We start from the raw sequence: 10081 nt of genomic DNA, 5'->3' as shown, positions 1-10081 counted from the left end.
GATGCCACCGTTTCTGTTTTCGGTTCTGAGAGTGGGACGTAGTGACATCACACAATGATGGAGAAAGGTCAAAGTTATTTTTTCCAACTGCTTCTGTCAAATATAAAAATTAACCATACTTTGAGCTGAGTTTTATGTATTGGTAATGTATGTTTATGTTAGACTTTCTGTCAAAACAGGGATTAAAGATAAATGTAGCTAATTAAAAGAACATTTGCTTAGAGCTCCTGGTAATAGATACCTCTTTGTGAGGTCTTGAGGTATGGCTTTCTTTAAGAACTGATGCCATTTGTGTGACCGAATCTGAAGAGGAAAGGAGACTTTCAATTTTCTGAAAATAAATATGATTCTAAGTCCTATCCAGTGTGAGTTTGAAGGAAATAACCCAAGTAATGGTTAGGTAAAGTTAGCTTATGTAGTTGGTTATATAAAATGTGCATACACATGTCTAATCTACTTCTGACATTTTACCCCACTAGTTTTCCAGCGAAGTCTTTGAAGCAAATCTGCTCTGTCAGGAAGCGATAGTCCTTAACTGGTACTGGATGAGTAAACATATTTTGAACTGAGTCCTAGAGGATTAAAAATTAAAAAATGATTCAGCATCAAATTAGGCAAGTGTTGTCTTTTTTATTCCTTATTTCTACCAGGCAGTTGGGCCTTCACCATTAATGACTATGTTCCTGTCATCTGTGTTTTCTTGTTTTTTTTGTAGTGAGAGGAGAAAAATGTGGGAGTTAAAGAGTAGTTTATTCTGCTTCCTATCAACTATCAAAGCCAATTGGATTCACAGTCCAAAAGACACAGGTTGACTCCTAGAAATCAGAAGGCAACTTATAAAAGTAGTAGAATAATTATCTTTCAGTGCCTGTGTATAGCTCTATGCAGTTTTATACCATGTGTGAATTCATGTTACCAGCATCTTTGTTTTTGAGAGAGATTTTTGCTGCACATGGAATTCTGGGTTGACAGTTTCTTCAGCACTTTAGAGATGTTAGTCTGTTGTCTTTGGCTTCCCTGGTTTCCTATAGAAAGTCTTTGTAAACGTGGTAATGCATCTCTTTTCTCTCTGGCTGTGTGATGGTAATTTCTGTGTGTCAACCTGATTGAACCACCAGATACTAAGAAATTTGGTCACACATTATTTCTGGGTGTTTCTGTGAAGATGGCTTTGGATGAGATTAGCATGTACATTGGTGGGCGCAGTAAAGCAGATCGTCCTTGCAGGTGATGGAGGGCTTCCTCCAGATAGCTGAAACACCAAATAGAACAAAAAGGCTTACCCGCTCCAAAGTGGGAGAGAGTCCATCCTGCCTGATGACCCGGGACATAGACTCCCCGCACCCACTCCTCCCCACCTCAATTCAAACTCATACTGAAACATCTGTTCCTCCTGAGTCTGAAACCTGGGAGCTTTCGGAAAAAATGAGACCACCCGCTCGCCTAGTTCTCAGGCCTTCAGACTCAAACTATTATAGTTAGAGCATCAGCTCTCTCTCGGAGCAGCAGCTTGCCCGTTCACCCTGCAGATTTTGAGACTTGCCTGCTTTCACAATTGCATGAGCCAATTCCTTATAACAAATCTCTATCTCAAAAACAAAAAAATGGGAGTGATAGCATCGTGTATCTCAAGAAACCTATGGCCTGTTACATGGCGTTATTCAAAAGGACAGTGTTATTTGCCCATGAAGGGATTTACATGTTGCATGTAAGTAACAGCAACATTTCCAAATAAACCACAATAGTGGCAAAAGGTTTTGACATTGGAAACGATTTTATGTTGAAGTGGGTGAGGGAACATCGGGGTGACTTTCTAATCATCAGAGTGATTCTGGAGCTCATTTCTAACCCGTCCTTGTACTTTGACATAACATAGGAAGTGCTATTACACAGCTTGAAATATTTATTAGCTTCAAACCCCTTGCCAGGAAAACACACACATGCCACACAGACTATATAAAGCAAAAACCTGCTCTCATTTACTAAAAGGTTCCTTTGAAGATTAAGAGTTGCCAAGCTTCTGGCTATGAAATGTAAGTTTTGCCATTAGATCACTGAGAAGTTTTTATGTTAGGGAACTTCGTCGTGAGGATAATAATTTGACCACCAGAGGGCTTCATGTTTTTCCTTGAATGCAGTCAGGAGAGAGAGATGAGTCTTGGCATTTAAGGAGAAAAAAACACACACAAAAAAACCAACAAAAAAACAACAACAGCTTTTTCTCATCTCATATGTCCATATACTACAGCTTACAGGCAAAAACATAGATTTCCATTCATTTGCCCCAAGTTTTAAAAATATAGGGAAAATTTTGCTTCTAGGTTTCTAGGGCAGTTTTATTTCCTTTATGGAGATTTTAAAAAACTCAAAACATCTTACAGGCTCTTTTTTTTTTTTTTTTTTTGCATATATGACATTGAGATTTTTATTTCTTTGGCCGATATTGAGATCTCCCTGGGGTCAGCACCAGTGAGGACAGTGAAGAGGGTGCTTGTTGAGCTATTAGAAATTCCAGGAAAATATAAACAGCCGAATGGAGGATGAGGTGAAGCCAGCCCCATGAGAAGCTGGGCAGGGCCCGAGAGCCCACTGAGGCAGCGCTCTGTGCAGAGCAGCAGGCTGAGGCGGGCGCCGGCCAGGCCGCGGTGACGGAGAGCCGGCCGTGGGACCTGGGAGATGGGTTTCTCTGCGTGCTGCGAGAGGGAGCGAGAATGAGAGATTCAGAACATCAGCATTTTGTGATAAAATTGGCTGGAATATAAGTGACTACAGCTTATTGGTGCTGAGTTTCTAAATGTGTCTGCTTGTCTACTCATGTTTGTATTCATTGAATCCCACATTTCCCCCCCAAATATTTAAAGTAGTTACTCCATTTGAATATTGATTTATTTATTTATTTACTTAGTTAGTTAGTTAGTTAGTTAGTTGGTGAAACCCTAGTTCCTTCACAGGGAAAAGTCCATTAGCTGGGAATTCTTATTTCTGGATCTGACTTTCAAGAAACTAACTCTGCAGTCAGGAGTAAATGACCTCCATCCTTGGTCTCCTGCTTCTTGTGTGCACGTAGTTTTATTGGAATGTCACTTACATACTGTGATGTCCACCCCATGGAAGTACATGGTTCAACGGATCTCAGAAAAGGTAGAGAGCTGTGCAGCCATCATCCCAATCCCGTTTGAGAACACGCTCACGCCACCCAGACTTCCCTCTGGCGTGCTGTATTCCGTCTGAGTTCCCTGAGACCCAGCCCCTCCGAGTTCTTCTTTCCACCTCTGGGAAGGTGTCTTTTCCGTCATTTTCATTTCGGTAAGAATTGTGCGGTGTACAGGTTTGCTGTGCCTGGTTTCTTTCCCTCGGTGCCATGTTTTTGAAGTTGATCTGGGATGTGGCACCTACCAGTGCTTTGTTCTTTCCACCCACTGAGTGGTCCTCTGTGGTAGGCACATGGGACATTTTGTTTAAAAATATTTGGAGTGAGGAGCTTCTGGTCGTCTTGAGCGTGTGGGCTGTGAGTGGTGAAACTGTTGAGATGAAATATAGCCAAAAGCTTACGAAGTAAGTGGAAAAGGAAGATGCACGCTGAAAAGAGAAAAAAGAATGCCCCAAAGGAGCTTAGCAGATTTTAAAATTTTTAAAAAGTAGATACTGACGTTTTAATGAAAGATGTTCATGAGATAGCGTCCGTGGTGGTCCCCAGATGTTTGGCAGAGAAAACCCAGTGTGTGGTGAAAGATGACAAAGACGACATGAAAATGGAGACTGGCATTAAGAGAAACAGAGGTCTAGACCAGCATGAACAGCCCCATGGGGGTGAACCAGAGGCAAAGGAAAAGGCCGAAGGCGAAGAGAGAAAAAGGGAAGGGGAAAAGCAAAGCAAAAGCAGCGAAGGCAGCTAAGGAAGGGTTCAGCCTGGTCCACTTTTAAAAACTTGAAAAGTGCCACATGGGACAGACCTTTGATTAGAATGTATTCACCTATGTCAGTTCCTATAAAATGAAAACCTTGTTCCCATTTTTTAACTGGGCCTTTTTCTTTCATTCAAACCCAACATAACACCTCAGATTTGTTTTAGGAATTTGAATAAAATATTTCCTCTGATGAGTGAAAAAAAAAATTGAATTGTTTCCAGTTTGGGATTACTAAAACGCTGCTCTGGATATCGTGTACAAGGTTTTTTGTGAGCATATGTTTTTATTTTGCTGGGGTATATACCCAGGAATAAAATTGCTTAGCCATATAGGAATTATACATTTAAATTTTAGGAAACTACCCACATTTGCTGAGATATCTGTACAATTTTAAATTTTCAGTATCAGTGTATGAGGGTTCCAATTTCTCCGTATTTTTCTCCACACTTTTTTATTAGTTTTTTTTATTATGGCCATTCTGGTGGTTACACAACGATATTTTATTATGTTTTTCATTTGCATTTTTCTCGTGATTAACGATGTTGAGCATGCCTGGGCATTTTATAGCTACTTAGATACCTTCTTTGGTAACATAGCTATACAAATGTTTTCCCCATTATTATGTTGTTTGTCTCCTTCTTACGTTGTGAGAGTTCTTTTTTTTAAATGTGTTTTATTATTTTATTTACCACAAGTAAAGGTCAGGAATTGTTAGAGAGTTCTTTATATATTTGTAATGTCTTTTTTTTTTTTTAATTAGTATATTTACTTTGCCCGCTCCTCACTCCTGGACCACGCACATTCTGCATCACAGTACTACGTTTATCACAGCTGATGAACTTATGTTGACACATCATTATGAGGATTCCTTCTTGGTGGTGTACATTTCATGGGTTTTGAAAAATGCACAATGACATGTACCCACAATTGCATTATCACACAGAATAGTTTTGCTGCCCTAAAAAGAGAGAGCATGAAATCTGCAGATGTTCAATTGTACTTATTCAAATGTATAATAGCTTGTTATGAATTAATGTATCTTTAAAAAAATATATTTTATTGATTTTTTACAGAGAGGAAGGGACAGGGATAGAGCGTTAGAAAGATCGATGAGAGAGAAACATCGATCAGCTGCCTCCTGCATGCCCCCTATTGGGGATCGAGCCGCAACTCAGGTACATTCCCTTGACCGGAATCGAACCTGGGACCCTTCTCTAGTCCGAGGTCTGACGCTCTATCCACTTAGCCAAACCGGTTAGGGTGAATTAATGCATCTTAATATGTTTGTTTATTTTGGGGTTAATTTCCAAAGCTCTTAAGTACCTATTTTGAAAAAAGACCTTGTTTTATGGAGAATTTGCTAACCCCTTTGCAGTATTTAGGAAGTCCTGTCCACAGTTATTGACATCCATGTTTCTCTCCCCAACCCCCATGAAATATCCATTGTATCATTGGAAGCATTAATGACTCAGTAGATCTTACAATACTCTTCTGATACAGTCTCTAGTATTTTCTTTTATCCATTTATGCTTACTTTGCAAAATTTGCTGCTGTATCTTTCTTGATTTGACCATAAGGTGTCAATGAAAAATGGTCAGAAACCAATGAGTGCTCATGTTCCTTTTTCAAATAGTTCTTAAATTGTTTGTTAACTAAACTGCTGAGGAGTTGCTATTATTCAGCCATTCCATCAGGTTTAACAACTAAGCTTGTTTATGTGCCTATATGGCAACTATGTCACAACTGTCAATGAGGTCACAGTAATTGTATGAGTCACTTTAATTTAAAGAGATATTAAAATGTGAAAAAAGCATGGCCAGTGTGGTTCAATGGTTGAGTATTGACCCATGAACCAGGAGGTCATGGTTCAATTCCTGGTCAGGGTTCTCTCTCATCATTGATGTTTCTCTCTCTCTCGCCCTCTCTTTTCCTCTCTGAAATAAATAAAAAGTATTTTTAAAATGTGAAAAAATATGTGTTACAATTGAGGAAATCTGTTAATATTGTAATCCTATTTACTCTAGAGAAAACTCTAGGAATAGATATTTTTTATTTCATCGTATCCAAGAGATTTGAGAAAAAAGAGGTTCTTACCCGTAAAGGGCTTATATACATGAAATTATCATTCAGAATGAGCCCAGAAAATAGTCATCGTGAGAATCTGGTTTATTTCTTCTTTGCGTTCATTTTTATTGAGACTATAATTTTGTTAAAAAGACAATAAAACATATTTCGCTGTGATCTGAGACAAGGAGAAAGGCTTATCAGGTTGGCTTAGAAAGATGTGAACGAGTCAAAGTCCTGCCTGGAGGGAGCTTTCCCATTGGAAACTGGCTTTAAAGTGTGGGATTCATCTATTTTTGTCTTTGCGTATTAATACTTTTTAATATTCCTGACATCCAAAGGACTTCAGGTTTTATCTTTATCTCTGTTTTGTACTTAGTGTTTCAAAACCCTTATAAAAAGCGAGATCAGAGCAGAGGGAAACCAAAGTAGGGAAATGAGTATTTTTATCCTCATCCGTCACTTCGGCACACAGGGAAGTGCTGGTTTGCAACTTTCCAAATGGCTTGTCTGATCCATCTGTTATAACCCCAGAACACATGCCTTTAGGGAGGGCTCGGTAGTTGATAGAGAAACGAGGAGCATACAGTGCCCAGTGGTTCTGACTTCTGCCACATTGATGACTGTCATCAGACTATAAATTCTAAGAGCTGGAAGATATTGCACAGATCAGCTAGACTTGCTGACACAGGTACAGAAGACTACAAGAGGCCAGAGAAGTAATGAAACTGAGTAGAGAAGGCCAATTTTTATTTTTATTTTGCCTATAGTTCTTGAAACACATGGTCCTCTCAGTATGTGTCTCTTTTTCCCATCGCCAGGGACATGAGTAGGGAGAAATATTCCTCTGAACAAAGCAGTAGCGTAAGTGAAAAGATACATGGCAGAGGTTGGTTTCCTGTTTTTGTAAATGAAGTGGAGTTGTTTTAGAACACAGTATTACTCATTTATGTATGTATTATCTAGTACCTTTTCACAAAACAATGATGCAATTGAATATTTGTTATAACAACTATGTGACCTACAAACCCTAAAATATGTATTATGGCTCTTAACAGAAAGCGTTTGCCAATCCCTAATAAATCGCCTCAATATTGGGAGATAGAAAGTGGTAGGGACTGTAGCAAACTAGGGAGTGTGAACTCCTTCCTTCCTCCTTCCCTCCTTCCCTCCTTTCCTTCCTTCCTTCCTTCCTTCCTTCCATAAATGTGCCAGACATTGTGTTCTGTTCTGAGATACAGACATTAATTTGGGAAGTTAAAAGCTCCTGCTCTAAAGAAATTCTCTGTATAGCATCCAAAGAATATTGATACTTCTTCCCCAGAGGTATAAAACTGACATTGTGTTAGAAATTCTGTGGAGTTTCTTAAGGCTGAGAAACCAAAGTAGTCTGACTAGGAAGCTGGTTGTTCATTTTCCTCATTTTTATAATTATTTATTTTGCAACAGGCTCCTGCATTGAGCGGGAAAGAGCATATTTTAAAGTGACAGGCAGACAAACCAGCATCCCCCAGCCGTCCTCCCACTTCCAGCTGCAGAGGGATGTCCCCTTTGACCTAGCTGGAGCCCCATTTAACACATCCATTTCAAAGGACGGGGACTCGGTTCCCTTTGACCTCCTCCCAGCTGCAAATCCATAGTCTGTTCCCCAATTTCAGTAATGATTTAATATAAATATATTTAACATAATAATCGTGTCCTCCCTCGGCCCTCCCCTTCACAGCTGTGTCTTTCTACCTTGAGATGCACCTGAACTGTGATTAATACATGTGTTTAAAAGAAACAGTCATTTCTCCCTTTTTTTCTTTTCTCACAGCTGTATTTTTCCCACCCTAGCGACTTCTGTCCTATACATATTACCCATACATTTTTTTTTTTTTAAAAGTTCTAGACTCACAGAAACACTTAAAAAAAAAACAACACTGGCTTTTGTAACCTTCACAGCATGATTCCATACCAAAATCATAAAGCTTTTTCATACGTCTCAAGTGAGTCACAAAGTCCTGATGATAAATGCCTAGAGGCAACAGCTCTTCTTTGCCTTAGAAAAGTCAAAATTCCTTCTTCCTTGTCATGGAAGTAGATCACGGTTAGCACCACAGTTGAGAACATTCCAAGAATTTAGGGTGCATGACGTTGTATTCTCTGTTAATGGAGCATTCGCTTCTTTGTCTTCTAAGACCATACATATTTCTAATTGAGGTGAGATTTTCATAACAAAAAATTAGTGCATTCACAATATTACAAACCCACCACCTCTATCCAATCCCAAAGTATTTTCATCACCCCCAAAGGAGACTTCCATATCCATTAAGCAGTCATTCCCCATTTCCCCATCCACTCAGTCTCTGGCAACCACTAGTCTGCCTTTTGTCTCTATGGAAGGGCCTAATGTTTGAATGCAGTTTGTTCCACAGTTGAGTGATGGTCTCAAAGCCACAACTCTCTAACAGTAAGGTTACACTAGCACATTATGCTCTTGCAGTTAGAAAATATCTTGGTGAATAATTCAATGCATGACAGATTAGACCTGGATCTGATATGGTCCAGCTTCCTTGAAACCCAGATTTAACATGTGACAATTTCAGAATAGTGAGAAAGAAAAACATTCTGGATCCCTCCCAACAATGACTGAAGGCCTAAAAACAAGTGTTGGTTTAAATAAAGTCAACAATCAGAATGAAAGAAAACATCAAAACAGCATAAAAACTGGATGGGGAATAGTGGGGGGAGTATATTCAGAATACTTCTAAATGCCGAACAAAGATTTTGCAATATCTCCATACAAGATCAAAACAAAGGAAGGAAGTCTTTTGATCACTCCTCTCCCCTAGACTCAGTCATGACACTCGTGCCCCTCTCTTGCTCAATGGGTTCTGAAAGTGCCTGAAGTGTGGTTAGGGCTGGGTCTCTGTTTTCCCTCCATTACAGAGTTTCCTCAGGGGCCTCCCCTGTATTTTCCAGGGCATTAGACCTAGAGGGTTTTATAGGTGTTATGTAAAAATGGTTCCATACAGTCAGACATGGTAGGTATTTATATAAATAAATGAATGGCACCTTAGGAAGCCTGGTGTCCCAGAAACAGAGATAGTACCTTGTAAAGTTTGGGTGCTCGCTGTCAGAATTTATAAAACCAAGAGCTACCTTTATTGAGCAAAATATACTAAGGACTTCTGGCTGGTCACACTTGCACCTCGTTATAAACGGCTTGCCCACAAAGTCATCTTTGAATAGGAAAGACAATAATTAATCATCTTCTCCTAGTGAGTGAATTGCCTCCTATTCACTTTGGCTGGTTTGTCTTTAATGTATTCCTCCAGTTCAGTGGTTGGCAAACTGCGGCTCGAGAGCCACATGCAGCTCTTTGGCCCCTTGAGTGTGGCTCTTCCGCCAAATACCATGGCTTGGGTGAGTCTATTTTGAAGAAGTGGCATTAGAAGAAGTTTAAGTTTAAAAAAATTGGCTCTCAAAAGAAATTTCAATCATTGTACTGTTGATATTTGGCTCTGTTGACTAATGAGTTTGCCAACCACTGCTCTAGGTGCTTAGAAATATGCCATCTTTGCAAATGTATTTACTAAGTGAAAGTATGTATGTCAGCTGGTTCTTGGTAGGTATTGAACCAAGGTAGAGGATTTTCTTATTTTCTTTCCCTGCTCTTTGGCCCCAGGTCATTCATAGTATTTCATTTACACTGAGAGAGTACTCTTGAATACCATCCTCTGGTAAATATGGAAGGTATGGGCAAAGAAAAAGATGAAACAGATGACTTAGTCTGTAACATCAATGTCTTCTGGGGCCACAGGTATAGCCAGGATTGAATTTTAATACCAACTGAGCCTGACCTCTGGACTAGCTCTGGATATGTCATGCTTTCCTTCCTCCTATGAGACTGGCACCATTTAGCAATGAATGCCCCATTTGCTGATTCAACAGGAAAGGCCATAGACTCCTACCCACTCACAAATACTGCAGCTGATTCCAAGGAATGTGAAGGAGTGGCTGTTGTGCCCACATCTTCTCCAAAGGAGAAGACTCAAGGTTTAGAAAAGGATTTTGAATCTCCTCAAGAGAGCAGGAATGGAGGGAATTCCATGTATTTTTTCCCC

The 10081-nt window shown here is 39.6% G+C and overlaps 1 pseudogene across 1 annotated transcript; it reads left to right on the top strand.

Moving 5' to 3' along the window:
• Positions 1 to 1165: 1165 nt before the first annotated feature.
• On the top strand, positions 1166 to 3924 carry LOC311611809 (protein LLP homolog; annotated as a pseudogene). The gene is made up of 2 exons: positions 1166 to 1205; positions 3541 to 3924. The product of its transcript is annotated as a protein LLP homolog (transcript).
• Positions 3925 to 10081: the final 6157 nt, after the last annotated feature.

This window comes from Pipistrellus hanaki (genome assembly GCF_964339955.1).
Source record: "Pipistrellus hanaki genome assembly, chromosome: 17".
In the NCBI taxonomy this organism is placed as follows: Eukaryota; Metazoa; Chordata; class Mammalia; order Chiroptera; family Vespertilionidae; genus Pipistrellus; species Pipistrellus hanaki.
The sequence above is the reverse complement of the archived record's forward strand: the minus strand, read 5'-3'. Positions and strand labels throughout refer to the sequence as shown.